The 19899-nt window shown below is 39.2% G+C and overlaps 1 pseudogene; it reads left to right on the top strand.

Annotated features, from left to right (window-relative positions):
* The first annotated feature begins 329 nt into the window (after positions 1-329).
* LOC104866815 overlaps positions 330-19899 on the top strand; it is a 34370-nt pseudogene continuing 14800 nt past the window's right edge.

Genomic DNA, 19899 nt, shown 5'->3' with positions numbered 1-19899 from the left:
TACAGAGATGAGGACCGCGAGAGGCTTGAAGCATGGAATGGCAGTGACCTACGTACGGGTCCACTTGATTTACCTGCTTCATCCTTGCAGAATCAAAGGGGGACAGCGTCTCGATTGTGATGGTGACTGAATGCGTCAACCTGGACCACCACCGTGGCTCGGGACATGGCACCCACGTGTGTAGTCAGCATTGTTCTAGGTCTTTCCGTGAGGGTGCTTTTGGATGAGATCTGCATCAGTGAAATTTGAGGAAAGCAAACTCCTTTGTTATGTGGGTCGGACCTTATCCAACCCCGTGGGACTCTAGTAGAAACTGACTTCCCCGAACAATGGGTTCTGAAACAGGCAGCAGCCCCAGCTCCACCTTAGCTCTTCTGTCTGAGGGATGCGTCAGTTCAACTCCCGATTTTACACTCCCTGATCACAGGAACCAGTTCCGCAAAAGGGGAATATCCACCTTCCCTCTTCTTCTTCCTCTCTATACAGGTATACAACCAATGGGATCTCTTTCTCTAGCAATCGTACAAGATTTGGCATTTTTGCTAGAGCAAATTAATAGTCTGTGATTTCCATCTCTGTTATACACAGAAATCTTCGCAGTCCCATCTTCCTGCGCCTACCGCAGAAGGGACCGGCCTACGTGTAACTCAGTTTGTTTCTATAGGTGCCGCAGGCAGTGACTTATGTCACTCTCACTCGTGTACTCACTGCCTTAGGGTTCTACTGCCACGAGGCACACTGTTAGTGCACATCGCTGCTCCGTACAATTAACCTCTGCAGCTGCTATGTGTGTAAAGGCAGCATTTTATTCGTGCTCTTAATCACATTTTGCATCTATTTACTACTCTGAAGGAAAATGGATTGAAAAGTTTTACTAATAAATTATTCAATTTAGAAGAGTGCATAATTGCTTCTCTTTCCTGTTAGATATTTATTTTTAAAATATTAACTTTGAAAATAAAAAAGCTAACTATTAACATTAAAAATGTTCTTAACATTTTTAATGTGCTTCAGCATCTTCATAGAAACATTTCCTTTCTAAAATGCCTAAGTTGGCAAGAAACACACTTTCACACAGATGTAAACAAGAATATAAAATAGCCAGAAGTAGATTATCTCCCCGCTTTTGTGCAAATGCTGAATTCATATGGAATCAATGAATATTTAACCAGTTTTCCTTTTAGTAACATAGCACACCCCACGCACAGTAAATATCTTTCTACATATGAAATAGGAGACAGTTCTTATTTCTTCCATAACAGCACATGCATATATTGCACAAATGCTACTTGTGCATGGAAACACAAACTGAGTAATAGATAAAGGTAATATACAAAAAAGGTGGGTCCATTATTTGTTATGAATACAGTTTTCCTTCACAGTACTATTTTGGTTATCTACATAGATTACAAATGAATGAGGTCCATTTTCATCCTATTTAGAATGAGATGCTGGGAGAAGAGACTCCAGTTTAATATCAAACTTCATTAAAGAAAAAGCGACCCATTTCAATTCATTTTATAAATAACCATGGGGGAAAACAAAGGCAAGCAACCACAACCAAAATGGTTTAGACAGAACCAAGGCTAAAAAGCTTTCACTGAAGGGAGAGCAAGAAATGAGGAGGTGAGAAAAGCAATTTCCTCTCACCGCAAATTAGACATAGGAAATCTAACAGAAAAGTCTCCTTGCGCTGTTAAGTGAGCACTCTCAGCAAGGACATCATCTCCAAACTAACAGCAGAAAGAAACCAGGTAACTGGAAAAGAAGACACAAATGAAAGAACAAGTAGGTAGTGGAAATATAAGGCAGTATTATCATCATCTTGAAGGATGTAATTCATCAGTAATGAAGACAACATAAAATAATAAAGAATATGCCTGTGTTGAAGCCAGATACTGAAATGTGTAAAATTCTACTTTGTGTGAGCCTTTATCATATTATGAATCCCCAAAGAAAATTCTAGCCTTGTACTCCTAGTTATACGTCACTTTTGTATCCAGATTTGGCTTCCAGCTCTCTCACCAGCCTCAGCTGTGATACTTCATCCTGCACACTCTGGACCCTAAAGGAAATAATTACTCTCAGAGCACAAAGGTTTTCCAGGCCTGAGTGGAGATAGATATTACTGAAACAGCATGAGCAGATCTTTTTGATAAAGGAGAATTAGGCTATTTCCAAATATAAAAGAACTGTTGGGACAAAAACCAAAACAAGAAAAATCAAAAATCTATAACATAATTCTTTGCTTTTTTTTTTTCGTTTGAACTTGGGACCTTGCACTTGCGAGGCAGTTGGTGGAACCACTGAGCTCAATCCCCGGCCCCTAAGATAATTATTTGATGTAGGCTCTCTTATCTAGAAATATTCTGTTCTATATGTTTGCTTTTAATCAGTCATATTAAAGGCAAGCATTTTTGTATGTTTTGTTTTGCAGTGCTGAGGACTGAACTCATGGTCTCAAGCATACTAGATACAGAGATAAATCTCCAGCACTTCTAATTTTATTTTGAGTCAAGTTCTTGCTAAATTGCCCGCCTTGACCTCAAACTTTTATCCTCTCACCTATACTGGGATTACAGGTGTAGGCACCATCCCTAGTCTTACTCCTTTTGCAGTATGCGCTGTAGGAATGCCTGGCCTATGATATTATTTTCCATTACTCAGAAATGTAACTTCATTCCTTGGTGAGGCGGCTTGTGTTTCACCATCTTCGGGGTGGGATGACTGTGTTGTCCTTTTTGGAAGGAGCACAGAATGTAAAGGGGGCTGAACCGAGACCTGCCGTGAGGCTCAGCAGAAGTCAAACTTTACAAAAATGGTCCAAGCACTCTTAAAATGTGCTAGACAAAAACATTTTAGGAATGGAGCATGGGGATGGGTGGGTCCGATGAGCAAAATTTCTCATTTCTAAATGAACACACAGGTTTAAAACGATCATAAATATGCAGTTCATGAATTAGAAACAAAATGAATTGTTTTCAGTATGTTCGTAACTTTGAAAATTATGAGTTGGTGGGCTGGGAATTTAGCTCAGTAGTTCTGCTGCCTGCCTTGGAAGTGCAAGGACCAGAGTTCGAGTCCCAGTACCAAAAATAAAAGAATTTAGAAAACAAAATAAACTTTTCAGTTGGCTCTATGGAGAGAGAAACACATGAATATTAAAAGATAGATGTGTCATAGTATGAGTTTTAACTTTGTCATACATTAAATTTGCATCATTTAAGTATGCATTCTTGAAAAATCATCATTTCTGGAAATCATTATGAGAAATAGGTGAAATCAGCCAGGAAGTGGCCCATAGGAGCTGGTCACTTAGGAACACAGACAGATCAATGTTTCAGGGAATCATAAGTCAGAGAGTAATGGAATGCATTATTTTCTGTCAGCAAAGGAACTAGACAACTGAGATTCTACTAATAATGTCAAGCCCTGTTGGGGGTAGCTTAGCACCTTAGCAAGACTTTATCTCAAAATAAAAATGAAGTGTGAATGTGAGCGCTAAGAATACAGCTCAGAGAAATGGCCCTAGATTTAACGCACAGTATCAAAAAAAGAAAGAAAAGAAAAAGGAAAACTTAACATCTGTAAGTTCCTTTATGGCTGTAAGAATGGTAAAACTAAAAATAATGAAAATGTCAGATGCCAGTAAACAAGCCAAGCAGTAGGTGACGATTCAAGATGGTACAGACACTTTAGGGACCCCTTCATCAGTCTCCTGCTAAATTACTCTTTTAAGTCACCATTCAATAATTCTCCATCTTTGGTTAAGTATTGAGTTTAATTGAAAACTTCCATTCACAGAATAAGGAAAACCTTCCTGCAAAAGATTATAGCAGGCTTATTCACAAGTACCAACCAGGACGTCCTTCGATAGTTGAGTGAGTCAAAGTACTGTGATATATTTATACAAAGGAACATTATTCAGCAATAAAATATTGAGCCTTGGAAAGTCATTGGGAAACTCAAGCATACCTTCAATGGTTAAGCAGAAGTAGTCAGTACAAAATAGCATGACTTAGGGTTCCATTTTCTTATTCTTTGGGGAATAAAAAACAAAACTAAAGACAAATGATCACATGTTTTTTTAAAGCCCTTGAGGGAAGGAAGGTGGATAAATAAGCAAAGCTCAGGATTCTTTGCAATAAAAATTCTGTTTCCTACTGTAATGGTAGATACATATCCATTGGTCCAAAGGCATGGAACGTCATAGTACAGAGTAAAACAATACTTGCAAGAAATTTAAAAGATATTTTGGAGTTCAGCTACTCTTAGAAGGTGTTATGGTCAGTGGTTGCAAGGGAATAGATTTGATATAGTCAAAAAATTTATAAGATTATAATACTGAGCCTAAAACTCAAATGTAGAAGAGTGCAAGAGCTCTAGCTCATGCTAGAGGCCTACAGCAATGTCCAGAGCAGGTCCAGTTGGAGGTCTCGAGCTCATGGCCATGACTCCTGCAAGTCCAGCATCAAAGATCTGTACTGGAAAGGCCCCAAGACCAGCGGAGGAAGCTAGAAAGCCTGCACTGGTGGGTGAAGGATCTGTGCCGGAAGACCAAGGGATCTGCACTGGGGCCCGGAAGCAATGTTTAAAAGGAAGACCAGGGCTCCCCTGAGGAGAACAGCAGCCATTCCCAGTGACAGCGGGGACAGCAGCTCCTCTGATGGTGAGAAGAGCTAAGTTCACGTCAGGAAAATCAGCCTCAGCTTCTCCAAGCAAACCCACAGCATAGTCCATGGGTGGGTCTTTCCACTCCCAGAAGCAGCTGACTTGATTCGTTGGCGTTCCAAGTTGACTAAGTCACTTCACCATAGAAAGAATGCAAACTAAAACCAAAGAATCTGACTGCATTATAAAAATATGAAACCACCACACTGCTGAGGGTGAGGAAGGACACTGCTGACCTAATTATATTTGGATGAGTGCTGTGTAATACTTAACTATACAAATCGCTGCCCCTTAATTGAAAATTTTTAGCTCCTGTGGTACAGTTTCATAATTCTGATTTTGCTCTATGTATATACTGGGGTGGGGATTTCCATATCAGAAAGATGTCAAAGTTGGGATGATTTAATGGGTTGTGGATTTGACTTGTAGACAGCAGTGTGAACTCATGTTTACCTCAGCCTATTTACACATAGAGATAGTCACAGATGTTCATCTAAGTGCTTATATGCATTGCTTTTCGTCTTAGGAGGTCTAAAAGAAATGGCAGCCACTCAAACATGAGTAGTGCTCCGTCAGATTCTAGTCCTTTTCTCTAATAAAAGGGATTAGGATTTCTTGATACGATGCTGGCTTCTAGGTCTGGGGTAGGAAATATGCAAAATACAGTCAGCCTGAGACAACTGGGAGCAGCAGAACCTCAGGAAGCTCTTGCCCCTTACTTACCCTCGGTCGCTCACGTACAGGTAATGCCTGGCCGTTCACCCTGGCTGGGTCACTTCCTTGGCATGCAGAAGCTTGTTGGCCAAAGAGGTGGGAATGGGCACCCTCGAGATTTATTTTCCTTCTCAATATGTTCGTGGAGCAGTGATGGAAAAATGTGGTGGAGTCACTGCCGGAAAGGACGCCATTGGCTTGGCGGGCTCCGGCACAGATCGGGAGGCCATTGACTCTGCCTGACTGTGGCTCAGCATCTGAGGGGAAGAAACAGCCTTTCTCGTACTGGCCTTGGGTGGCTAGCAGTTGGGACAGAGACAATCATCTGCACGTCAAAGTCAGCGAGGAGTAATGTACTGCAGCTGTCTGAGGAATCTGGCCAACACCTGCAGGAGGACAAGACTAAGGAGTGCCATGGAGGCACAGCTGCCATCTCCAAGAGCTTTTGGCTGGATTGAGCTGCTCTAGGGATGGAAGGTGAGCCTGGGAGTTGCTGTACCTGCCACAGAAAATGCCAGACTACGGGTGGAGCGGGAGCCAGAGCTGGTGCTGGGACCGGGGCTCTGCTAATTGGGCCAAACCTCCTTTAATTTTTGACGGAGGGCTTCGTGGTACACAGATGCAGCATGCCTACGATGTTCACAAGCCTGCTGTGCTCTCTGGTTATCCTACAGTCGGTGGAAAGCTTTCTGTACAGTTCTTCCCTCACTGCATTAGACCGCTGCTATCCAGTCAACTCTGAAAACATCTGCGCCCAGGTGCAAAAGCAGGGAAATGATAAAGGTTTTTACCTTGAGCGATTTTGGCTTCATGCATTTTCACTCACTATACTGTGCATGATGCAGAAATCTCTCGATCACATGATGCAGAATGACTTCTTTAATGACCAGATCAGAGATAAAAATACTATGTATCGTGGACTGGAAGCTTTTGGAGGGAGTTGTATTAGAAGTTACTTACTTTGACAGAGACTTGCAAAGGGCATTTTGAAGGCCAGTTCTGAAATCTTTAAGCAGAAAACGAAGGCTTCTTTGTTCGTGTGGAATCACAGTGGAAATAGCACAGATCTTGGGAACCTGCTTCTCTTGTTTCCCTTCCTGAGACAGGCAGGAGAGGAGAGTGCAGAGCTCTCCTGTGCTTCTGGTTTGGCTGCCACTCTGTTTAATCTCAGAGTCACGCAAGATGCCACAGCCGGGTCTGCTCTTCAGAAAATAACAGCACGTTTACGTGATCTTAAATCAAGGCTCCACGCAAGAATTTCCGTGGCGCCTGCTTTCTTCGGTGAGAGCTCGAAACCCAGAGGTTGCTCGTCACGTGACAGGGCACATCCTCCAGTTTTGGGTGGATTTGCTGTCTGAAGGAACACGGACCCTCGTTGGAGTGGATGAAAAGCTGAAGGACTCATGCTCGATGCCCCTCTCCCAATGACGACATTTGGATGTGGGAGTAGAACATAGGCCCGCAAACACTGCAGCAGAGCACATCCCAGGCCCTGCTAAGAAGCCTTCCCTCAACAGCAACACAACCCGCAGCAGGTGCCATTCGTGATGGGGACATTAACGCGCTACTCTGTAAGGGGCAAGACTTCACAGTGGGCAGGGACAGGGCTGCAGGAAATGGAGGTCTGGGCAATTTCAAAGGATTACACATTTCTTACATTTTACATGACCGACAAGGAACTTTCGAAATTATCTGTGTTCTTGGAAAAGCCCCTTTGCTCAGTGTGCTAACACACTCCCTTTTTGTGGTCCAGCCAGTACTAAACATACTGGACTGGCATTGTGTAAACTCTCTACCCCTCTGGCCATTTATATGGAGTCTAGTTTGCTGCAAATCATGTGCTTCTGTCAGGAGAAAGCAGAGGTCCTAGTCTCCAACTTAAATTTCTTTTTTTTTTTTAAGACATAAGAATTTTATACTTTGAACAAAGAAGATGAACAAAAGTACATGTGATTTTTGAAAAACTTTTCTAGCTTAGGAAATCTTAAAATTTAGGGGTCTTGAAATGTGATATGAACCAACCTTCTTTGAAAACGATACGACAAACATACACTTTTTCTCGGATTATGCATCCTGAAGAGGGTAAAAGAGGAGAGTCCCACTGATTCTGGACTGTGGAATATTGCCTAACGCCATGACTGGTAGTGACAAGTTTCTGTAACGACTCTGAACACAGAGGTGTTAGCACTGAGCAGGCTTCTGCATAGAAAATATGATTAGTTCAGGACCTGTGGGTATAGCTATAGGAATTGATTGTTCAAGATCAGTTCATGGTGGATTATCATGCTCACAACCTTGATGTATTAGAGGTATGTATGCAGAAGCTTGTTTTTACAGTCTTTCTTTGCACCATTTTTAAAAGACACAGGAAACATGTTTTAGCTTCCTTTTAAAATGTAAACAGAGAAGACAAGGCAGGGCGCTATTAGGTTACTTCTTCAGTCTTACACATTTAATGTTTAGACAACTTAAATTTATGGTGTAAGAACTCTCTTTTTGATACGTGTGTTTGTGTGTGTGTGTGTGTGTGTGTGTGTGTGTGTGTGTGTGTGTGTGTCTCCAGTGAAACTACAAAAGTACAATACAACCCAAGTTTTTATACAGTCTGTTTAGTGAAAAACACTGTTCTACTTAAAGGTCTAGAATTAGCATTTATAAAGCTGTTTTTTTTAAGACTTTCAACATTTATTAAAAAATAAAAATACTTGCCTCATGGGATAAATAAGGCAAATGGTTGGAAAGTTTTATAGATGTTTTTGGTGCTGAACAAGGACATGAATCTTCTAGGTTGTAAAATATAGATTTGGAGCTCATGTATAGAAATACATTTTTTAAAAATTTCATTTGCTGTTAAATTTTGTGAAGTTGCAGTTATCTAAAATAACCATTCACAAATATGAAATGTATGGTTTCAGGTTGCAAGGTAATACGTAATGTAGTGTTTAAAAGATAGTCTTAGCTAATACTAACTGTAGTATTTTGATTTGTACAGTCATAACTTGTAAAATGGTGTCATAGTAACATCCACTGATGTAGATTAATGTAAGAAGAATGGTGGCAAAATGGCGCATGTGATACTCTTACAAGTGTTGGGAACTCAGACTGTCATTTGCGGGCCAGGAGTGGTTTTCTCCAATTCCATTGCCAGTAATGGGCAAGCCTGGTAATACTGGCACAGGACATTAACTACGCTAATATTCACCTCCTCAGTGAGGTGAATAACTCCAAAGTACAGTTTTAGATAAATAAAATCAAAAAAGGGAAGAATCTCACTGGGTGGGAAGTATCGCAGAAACATAGCAGGGAAGCCCCTACAGAGCTCCCAAAGCCAAAGCTGTAATAATTTTAGGGAGAAGTAAGGTAAGAGAAAGACATACATTCCACACAGAAGAATTCCAAACAGTTTATGCAGATACTTTAACTCGAGGGGTTACCATCAAGGATGAGGCACCACTCCTCGCCCTGCGTGGTCTCATGCTTCCAGCAGTGTGAAGTGGGAATTTAAGGGAAGCTAAATCATGGTGCAGGAAATGGATAAGCACTAAGCACTCAAGACCAGTAGCAGAAGGTAGAAATCACGTTGTCAGTCTCAGTGCTGGCCAACCTATGGCACTTGTGTTATTTTTCTTTTAAGACAAAATATCTTAATACAATCATTTTTTGTTTGCCAAACTAAAACCTCAGTATTCAAGTTTAATTGCAGTGCTGGCACTTTGCAATAAATGAGTGGGTTTTGGGTTGCAGTTTGGGCACTCACTCCTCTCTAAAAGGTTTGCCATCCCTCGACTCATATACCCTTAATCAGATGTGAATTCAATGGTCTTTACCTCTTCAGTCTTCCTCTCATTAACCAATTACCCCAGCAGAGAGGAAAACATCCAAAAACCTCCAACAGCAGGATGTTCTACAAAATGCTTGGTCCATACATGTCAAAAACAAACCCAGAAGCACCTCACCCAATAGGATCCTCAAGTTACATGACAACTAAATGTAACATTGTTTTACAATGGAATCTTGGAAGAGAAACTGTACATTAAAAACTAATGAAATTGAAATTAAATGTAGAATTTACTTACTATATCAGGATTATTATAACAATGTATCATTAATGTAAAATGTTGATGCCTTGGGAAATTGTGGGTCATATGGCAAATTTCAATATAATACTTATACTTTTTCTGCAAATTTAAAATATTTTAAAATATAATTTAATACAAAGTCTACTAGATATGGAATGATTCTTATGTAAGAGCAAAATGGAAGATAAACCTAAATTTTAAGAAATCTAGAAAGATAAACAAAAAATATGAAAAGAAAGCAGAGACAGTTGAATGAAGTAATATATTATCTTAGTTTCTATTTTTAATTGGAATTATGGTAGAAAGAAGTAGAAATACTGAGAGAAAAAAATATTAAATACAATAGTCTTAATATTTTCCAGATGTTAAAAGACATTGGTCTCCAAACTTATAAAGGGAAAATTCTAAATAAGATGAATAAAAAATAATCTCACAAAGATAAATTGTATTGTTAATGTTCACTATGAAAACAAAGAAACTAGTAATATTTAAAAATTCAGCTAAGGAAGTTCTTATCAACAAGGTAGACTACAGTAGACCTTTTCATTACAAGAAAATTAGCCAAAGGTAAAGTGACATATTTTATGTGCTTAAGTAAAAATAAGGGTAGCCTCAAAATTTGTATCCTCTTGTCCTTTATAGAACAGTTGAAAAAAGCATTTAAAAAAACTGAAACAAAAAAATAAAAATACAGTATTAAGAGTTTACTACTGTGCCCAGGGATTTAGCTCAGTGTTTTTTCTGCCTGCTTCACAAGGGCATGGTCCCAAGTTCAATCCCCAGTACCAAAAGAAAAAAAAAATTACTACTAATGGAATCTTACCAGAGATATTTGTAAGTCATGCAGTTTAGGAAAAAGAACATTAAACATGCATTGAAAGAATACCACACAAGAAAGGAATCATTAATAGGAAGATTTATAGGGACATTAAAGCAAGGATTAACTGTACAGAGAACATCAAGCTGCTAAGTATTAAAAAAAAAAAACTCAAATGGTGGATGGTAGTGTCTGTGAATAGGTTGCAGAAAACCCAAAATGTCTGATTGTAAGTTGTCTTTTACTTTTATACATTATGAATGCTCATTCTTCATGAATTTGTGTTCTTTAAATGATAATAGTTATCAGTTAGAAGAAAGATTTCCAATCAGTGTAATAAAAACAGATCAAAAAGACACCAAACACCCAAAGACACTGAAATGATGTAAAGTAACTAAAATTATGGTAAAACGTATTTACTAGGTGAACAATAACCACTGGTAAATTAGTATGTCAGAGTCAATATACAAAAAGACAGCTTTTAGGGAAAAATATTACCATCTGCTTTCTCAATGTATAGTCATAAACTTCAATATTTACATGCATCAATTTGAGGAAAGTCACGTTTATGGAATAAAAAGTTTTCAGTAGATCAATTTGAATAGTACATGACTACAGAAAGGCATTTTAAAATGAGTGAAAACAAGAAAGATATAAAGCATTTTATAGCATTCAAAACGCCTCATAACAAAAAATCAAAGCAATTGGATAAAGGATGTACCATTAACACAGAGAGGTGCCCTTAACACAGTATCTATGAGTGTCTGTATTAAACCCACCTCCAACATTCTAATTGATAGAACTTTTAAAAATAATCTAAAAACCCACAAAATGTTAGGAAAATGTAAAATGACTTCTGCTGTCTCTAACAGCAATCTGCTTTGTTTAATTCAAAATTAATAGACTCTGGAGTCATTGACCATGAAGTAGGACATCTGGCCTCATCCTTGACCTTCAACACCCACTTCCTGTGCACTAGGATAGCTAGGCGAATCTTAAGGTAAACTTCCTAACTATAGGGAATTGCTACATCTGGGTTAAAATTAACTGTCTTGTTACTGTAATTTGTACATGGGTAATGTGAACTGAGGAAATGAAATGTAACTACCTGAATGAGATCATAGCTGCAAAATCTTTAAAATAAGAAGCTGCGATCCAGTTTGGGGTCTATCACTGGCACTGCTTTTAGTGTGATCAGCCTTTTGCAAGCACAAGAAACCTTTTATTATTTTACTTCCATTCTGCATCTCTGTGGGTGTCATTTACCAATTCCTTCTGTAACATAATAAATGAGAAAAATTTAAAAATATTTTCTCTAAGATCTAGAACAGGATCAGACATGTACTTTCACTTCTTTTCTTTAACGTGTCAGAAGTTACAGCTGGGACAATCAGACAGGAGAAGTACAGAAAGGGCATCAGACAGCAAAGGAGGAAGTCGTGTTGTTTCTATTTGGAAACAACATAATTTCATATAGAGAAACACCTGAAGACACTATCAAAATACTGTTAGAAATGATAAATTCAGGAAAGTTGCAGAATATAAAAGCCAACATGCAAAACTCCATAGTATTTTTATACCTCAGTGATTATCTTGTTGAAAAAAGTAAAGAAAGAAATATATTAAAGCTAATTGATAATCAACAATGTCCTATAAATATACATTAGAGAAAATCTGCTCACCATATCATATAAGAATGAAACTAGATTCTTATCTCTCACTATTTACAAAACTCATCTTAAAGTGTAGCAAATACAGTGGTTACAAGTAAGGCCTGAAGGTATGAAAGTATTAAAAGAAAACAGAAAGCTACAAGATATCTGAACAAGACTGTTTAGATGCAATTATAAAAAGCCAGACAATACCATCAAAAGTTGACCAATGGGATTAGATCAAAGCATGAAGATTCTTCAAACAAAGGAAATCAAGAATAGAGACAACCAGCAGGTCGAAGAAAATATTTGCTCTGTTCCCAAAAAGGAATTAACATTCAGAATATATAATGAACTCAAGCAACTCAACTGCAAAGAAACAAATACTCTGATCAAATAATAGGTCAGTGACCTGAGAAGACATTTCTCAAAAGAGAAAGTACCAGTGATCACCATGACTAATCAGGGAGATGCAAATCAAAATCAGTGAGACATCACCTCATCCCATTTAGGGGAGCTATGAAATCAATTATATTTACCAGTGCTCGTGAGGATTTAGAGAAAGGAGAACTTTTATATGTTATTAGAGAGAATGTACATTAGTATATCCCTTATGGAAAACAGTATGTAGGTACAGGGGAAATCTAGAAATATATGTATTACCTGATCCAGCTATTCTACTACAAACCATGTTCAAAAGAAAGTCAGCTCACAAAGAGTTACTCCCATATCTACTACAGCACTATGCTAATAGCCAAGATTTGGATCTGCAGAAATGCCTGCTGAAAGACAATGGATAAAGAAGATGTAGTACACACAGTACACCAGACAGAATTGCACTGAGCCATAAAAAGAATGCAATGTTATTTGTGGCTACATAGAACTGGAGATGAGCTTAAGTGAAACAAACTAGAAACAGAGACAAATATAGTTGGATTCCAGTCATATCGGCAGTTAACTTCTTAGAAGTAGAAGACAGAATAGTGGTCATCAGAGGCTGGGGGCTGTGGGGAGCAGAGGAGGTATAGTGAGGTAAGATGACAGGTACCAAAATAAAGTCAGATAGGAGGAGTAAGGTCTAGCATCCCAAAACATGGTAGCATGTCTATAGTTTACAAAAACTTTTGAGTTTCACAAAGAGATAGAAGAATTTGAAAATTCTCAAAGCACAAAAATAAGTATTTGAGAAGATGGCAAGTGATAATTATCCCAATTTGATTATACACTGTATGCATGTATGGAATTACTGTACTGTACTTCATAAATATGTATAATTACTACATGCCAATTAAATAAAATAGAGCTGTAAAAAGGAAGAATTTGTAGAGAAAAGAAAGCAGCATGGTTTGGTGACAGTTGGACAGGGATGAGAAGACTGGGAGATGACATTAGATAGACACAGGGACAGGAGTAGAGAAACTGGAATACACAGGTGGTAGAGCAGAGAGGAGGGCACTGCAGTGAAGTTTTCTTGGCTTATTGTATCTCAGAAAGAATTGCTTTGAATTAAAGAGGCCAGAGGGGAGTCAAATGGAGCAAAAGCAGCAGAACTGCAGAGATGAAGGACTACAGAATATGAGAAAAAGAGTACAGGCAGCAAAAGAGCAGGTAAGAAAAAACAAAGAATTAGACTATGAGATCGAATAATCGTGTGCCTGGGATTAGAAGTTTATGGTATTAATAAATTCAAATGACAGAGAAAGTACAGACTGTTAAGGAGCTTAGGTTGGCTACTCCATTTACTACGATAAATTACCAGGTAGAAATGATTACCAGGCAGCTAAAAGATCAACTTTGAAAAGTGTTATTAAAAAGGGAGAATGAAAGGCAATAAAAGCATTTTATTAGTGATAAATGCAATTGTGTTGCCTCAGAGTGAAATCATACTTTTCTTCCCAGGAGAGAAACAGCACAGGTCCCCTGAGTGCATGGGGTGGGGGGGGGTCTTCTCTAAAGTGCTCCCTCAGGGCAGCTGCATGCGTACCCAGCAGGAGAGCATGTGCCGGCCCAACATGCTTATTTTGCTTTAGTTGCTTCCACAGTACTTGTGGTCCACAAAGTCAATAGAATTCCTCCTTTAGAAAAATAATTTTTTCAGAATCTACTGTAAGCTAAAAACAAAACGAAACAAACAAACAAAAAAAAAAACCAAAAAAACAAAAAAGAAGTCCAAGGTTCTGAATGTTTAGGAAAAGTATTGGTGATTTTTCTGTGTTCATTATTTAGTTGGAAAGTAACAGAAATAGGAAGATGAGGTAGGTCATTGACACAAATGTACAGAACTTCTGAGAAGTATCGAAGGTGAAATGCACAGAGCTTCACAACTGAAAATCTTCACCAGAAGCCGCAGGTGAACTTCGATCAGCTCGTGTTTTGAGAAGAAAGCAATCATGACAGAAGAAGCTCAGGCAAGAGGGGCTCCTATGAAGTGTGTAGGTAATTCGGATGAATGAGAATTTTACTCACATTTTAAACTATAATTTATACTCAGTTTTGTGAAAAAAAAATACAAGAATCTTAGAGTAAATGAAAAAGAAATCTGGCTTCTCTGCTTGCAACAAATTTAATTTTCTAAATAAGTTCAGCCTGCAATTCTATGCTATTGATCTGTGGAGACAGTACTGTATGGTATGTGATTTAAGAAAATTTCTGGGTTAACCCAAAAGATATTAAGCTCATGTTGCTCTGCACTTATTCCCCTTACAACACTATCATTTTCCAACTTTCTTAATTTATAGTAAAATTGTCACTCTGTCTTTTCCCATAACTTTCAAACAGCTCAAAATTATACTAAAAAGCAATACTCTCACAATCTCAGATATTAACTATATAAGGCCACGATATATGTTCTTTTCAGTTAAATATATTACTAAGTCTTGTTTTCTTCACATCAAGGAAAGCTTTGTCCTCTTTCTTTCTTGGTCATTAAAAATGCCACAAGAAAGAAAGAAAAAAAATATAATGTACAATAAAAATATAGAGTCGATCTGAAAAGTCCCCATGGATATGGATCAACTTTATGGAACTGGGTATGTGTATTCTGTGATTTTTGGAAACAAGCTACAATAGAGAAATGAGAGATTTAGTTTTTCTGTAGTCCACTTCCTCAGCTGAACATGCACATTCTACAATGTTCTACACAGTCTTATCCCACATCAAGAACCCAGAATGGGCCATTAGTACTCAGCAAATCTAAGTTATTCTGAGGTCCAACCTTGAACCTCTGATCCTTCACATTATTCTAAAGTAGAAACCCTGGTACTAAGTTCTGCAGAGAAAAGCCCATAAGATAAAAGATGGGAATATTTTACTTTTTCATTCAACCCTTTACTTTTCCATTCAACATGTATTAGATAGTCACAAAAATCTTGAGGAGGAGGAGAGGAGGCATCATTTCCCTTGAAACCCACAAATATAAAAAATTATATAAATTGTACTTCATAGAATAATACAAAGAGGTCAATGTATATGTACTATACAGAAGAACATATGCATACACCCGGTACTAGAGAAGCAGAGGGTATTCAATCAGCCTGGAAACTTTACAAACACTAAATCTGTAAAGGTCACTGTAGGTACAGGAGGCTGTGCAATCAGGGCACAAAGACCAAACACACAGCGGTGCATTCTAAGAGTGACAGAAGTTAGGGGTTCCTAGACATGTTTAATGCTATAGGGAGGGGGCAAATAATAAAGGGAAAATGTCATGGTAAGGATCCAGTCAAGGTTATTGTTGTGCATAAATATGTACAAATTCATGATACTGAATAAAACATTACTAATACCGTTTCAGGTTTAACATCTCTTTCATGTCAATCCTTTGAGCCCCTATTAGTACTTCAGTATTGACATCAGTTCTGCAATATGAAATAAAATAGGGAAAATGATGCCTCAATATCACCCACATATGTACCTATGCATTCATAGTGGGAATATTTGAATATATTTCACAGATAGTTCTGTACGTTGTCCTCCCAAGCATACTTACTACTGGATAAATCTTTCCTCTCTCAGTAACTGTACTTAGCAACTTCAATACCTAAGCATTTGAAACAGATTGAACATGCCTTAAATCATCTATTGTTTGGCAAACAATAGAAAATTAACTTGCTGACATAGTGGCCTCACCTGAATTTGAGAGTAAACAGGAATAATTTCCTATGCATTATTTTGCTTCCAAATTGTAGTGCTCCATGGAAATGATGCAGCTAGACTCAGAGGCACAAGTCTTTCACTCCAGCTCTGAGGGAGGCTGAGGCAGGAGGATCACAAATTTTCGTGTCACCTGGGCAACTTCCTGAGACTTCGTCTCAGAACGAAAATAAAATAGCTGTAGCTCAGTGGGAGAAGAAGGCCTGCTCCTACTCCTCAAACATGAGAAAAAGAAAAAAAGAAGTAGCTGCTCATTTGTATGAAAGGCTGAATCTTTCAAAAATCATTAATGATTAATTCAACAAACATTAAATGAAACCCACTATATAACAAGCATTATGATAACCTGGAGGTGAGACCCTGAATAAAATTGTTTTACTCTGGTGATAATTATTTAATTGACTGGTACTAAACTGTTTTAAAGACTATAATAATGTGTGTGGGAAGCAGAAAGGAGACAAAACTAAGTGTAAATACTGCTCTCCTACTTCATACAAAAATCAAGTGAGGTGATAAACGTGTAATGTAGCGCTTGCCAAGTCTGAGAACAAATTACAGTAATACAATTACAGTAAAATTAAGACATCAGCGCTCATTTAAAGATGCAAAGCATAGTTATTACCATACACACAACCCCCACTAGTCACAGGAGTCATTCTCACAGTGCTTTTGAAGGCAGCACCCCTGCAGTCCCAGCACCCCAGGAGGCTGAGGCAGGACTGCAAGTCTGAGTCCAGCAGGGGCAACCTAGGGATTTAGTGAGACACCTTCTCAAAATTAACACAGAAAAAAAAGATGCAAGTGTTGAGCTGGAGAAGCGGCTCAGTGCTAAGGTTCTGGGTTCATTCCTCAGTACTGCAAATAAATTCATAAACAAATGAAGCCCTGATGTTCACTGCGAGGGCCAAAAGATTCAGGAAAAGAAATAGAAGAAAAAAAAATTTATAGATGAAGGAAGCTAAAGGCAGTAGTTCCAAATGCATTAGCAATATACAATTTCTACCCAACCAAATAAATAAAATGCGATGCTGATTCTCTTTGTAAAGAAAACTGGAAGAAATATAGGGTGAATGCATTGGCTGTCAGATAGATTTTGTCACCTTTGCTGCCCCAAGGCCTTTGAAATCCAACACATTTAAACATATAGCCAATGTCCTGAACCAATGGTTGCTCTTTTTTCACAATTGCATACATTGTTAGCTTAAAGTTATGATTATAAATTCTATATTTCTCATCTTATCTTCTACTACTAGATACAGAATCTCTGTCCTTTCACTGCACCTAGAACTTGTTATTCCTCACATGGACCTATTTTTCAATGTAAAATGCCAGACACTATTGCTCTTTGCTGAGCATTTTTGACCCTTTATCTCTGGCAAATAAGATTAGGCCTCCTTGCCCCAGGGCTGAGTAGAACAAACACCTGGCACTAAGGGCGGTCCTTTAACATCCGATGTACCTGGACCCCAGAATGGAAGTCCTAAACCCTCCTTCCTTTACTCTTCCTGGGTATCCTGTGAATCATCTGAAGTAAAAAAACATTAAGAATGACGCGTCAAGCGTGCAAGTTTAAAATATCGTGTGGTTTCTCTTACACGAGAAATTCAGATTACAAATAAAGAGCAAATTATAAGATAATGGGAAGTGGGGAGCTGGATCTTCCTTAAACGTGAAGGGGATCAGGGATGGAGGGGGGCAGCCAGACTGGGAGGGAAGGGGATGAAAAGGAGGTGTTCCATGCATGCACCAGCTGCACCCAAGGGATGCAAATATTTACAGCAGACATGTAATGGAAAAAAGAATCAGATGAAATCAATGAGACCGGAGTCAGGGAGGAAGGCACCTGAGATGATGAAGAAGCAATATGTACCGAGTGCACCAATAACTCCTGAAGGTAAATGTGACACTGACACACACTGACACACACTGACACACACACACACGTTATAGGCCTAGAGGTTCACGAATGCAGACGGCGATGGCAATGTCAGGATTTGACCTCAGGCCACACCACATCCATGGCTGAGCTCTCTACAGTGGGCTGTGCAGAAATAACCGGACAGAGCCAGTGCTGGGGACCTTTCAGCCAGGCTTGCGGGAAGATTTCTGTGGCCTCCGACTTATTCTGTGGACACTCTTGGACAAGTGCTTCAGCTACTCTTGGCCTCTGTCTTACTGTTTATAAATTCTAGATATTAACGGTGCTTTCTTCATAGAGCTGTGAGGATTTTACGTGCCACACAGAACATTAATGATCCATGCCCTTGTCATCAGCATAATTAGCGTGAAGGCGACAAGTGCTGAGAAATAAATGTCATTAACGAGACAAGGTAAACCAAGTCGATGTTCACACAGAAACATAGAGGGCAATTTCGGTCCCTTTTTAAAAATCCTTAGAGGACACACTGATGGACAGTGGCTGTCCCGAGGACAGTGCAGTAGGAGCAGCTGACAGAATGAAGGAATAAAGTGTACCGATCCCGATATGAATTAGAAGACTATCAGAGGCCGCAGAACTGAGGCCCGATCGGGCCCTCTGAATACAAAGGAGAAGGCGGCCCTCGGGGGCGAGTGCACACCCCAGGCTCTCAGGAAAAGTTCAGGCAGCTGAGGTTAAGTTGTTTACCAGAGCGTGTACTAACCAACCTTGGAAAGCAGGTGAATCCTGAGCTACTTTGATTGCCTGTGCCCGTGTCTGGGAGAATGAAGGTGAGAGGAGCGAGAGGCGTGGGGTGGGCGCTCCTCTGCCTACTGATGTAAAACAAAAAACAAAACAAAACTGTGTTTTTTTGTCATTCATCCTTGTTCACCGGTCAGCTGGGTGAGTCGGCTTCAGGGGTGCCCCAGAGCATGGCCTTACTGTCAAGGCGGAAACAACCTACAAGTTAAAGGGGAGGGATCTGGAGAGGTTTCGGTCCGTAGCTACTTGCTGCAGGGCAGGTCATCTGGCAGAGGTCCAGGGAGGAGAACCCAGGGCAGGGCTGGGGGAGATGGCAGAGAGGGAGGGAGGGAGGGAGGGAGGAGGTCCAGGGAGGGGAGGAGACAGAGTCTTCCCAGCCGCGTCTGGTTACCCAGCCGTCCCTCCCTCCGACATCACATTAGCTACCTCTGCAGACTAATTCTCACTGATGAGGACCATGCCCCCGTGATCCAAGCACCTCCTAAAGCCCACCTGGTAGAGCATGCGGCTCTGGGGGACATCTGGATGAAAACTGTAACAAAAGGCTGCCGGATCATTAGTCCTCAGTTATCCCAAATGATGAGCTTTTTCTTGCTTTTCCATTGAGGATTTTAAGGGTTACCAGACTTTCCTAAGGTCACAGAGGATTAAAAGTTCTGTTAAGTTGGGAAAGGAAATGTGTCTTCTGTGGGGTTTGTTACTTTGACTTACAACATGCTTCTACTCGTGTTCTTTCAGAATCATTGAGGACTACTGATACAGATAGATTAAAATTGCACAGAAATTTGAGCTATAATTCAGAGTCCTGCTAATTCTAAATTCTTTTAAGCATGCCATGCTTGAAAACATGGAAAAATTAATTGATTTCGCAGGCATATTTGATAGAAGCTGTACTGAATACTGAGAAAAGATACTTTTTCACAAAATTTTAGAATTTTCTACTTTAGAAAGATTTTCTATGACAAATTTTGATCAGAAGACACAGTGAGATACATGTTCTCTAATGCTAATGATCACAAAAGTATAAAGGTCAGTGCTTTTAAATTTTTGCATTAGGTGAATGAATCCTTTGCCGGAATATAAAAAAGATTTTATTACACTTTTAAAGAGGATTTGTTATTCTTCCATAAAACC

This window comes from Fukomys damarensis, unplaced genomic scaffold (assembly GCF_012274545.1).
Source record: "Fukomys damarensis isolate Sample0158 unplaced genomic scaffold, DMR_v1.0_HiC HiC_scaffold_31, whole genome shotgun sequence".
In the NCBI taxonomy this organism is placed as follows: Eukaryota; Metazoa; Chordata; class Mammalia; order Rodentia; family Bathyergidae; genus Fukomys; species Fukomys damarensis.
The sequence above is the reverse complement of the archived record's forward strand: the minus strand, read 5'-3'. Positions and strand labels throughout refer to the sequence as shown.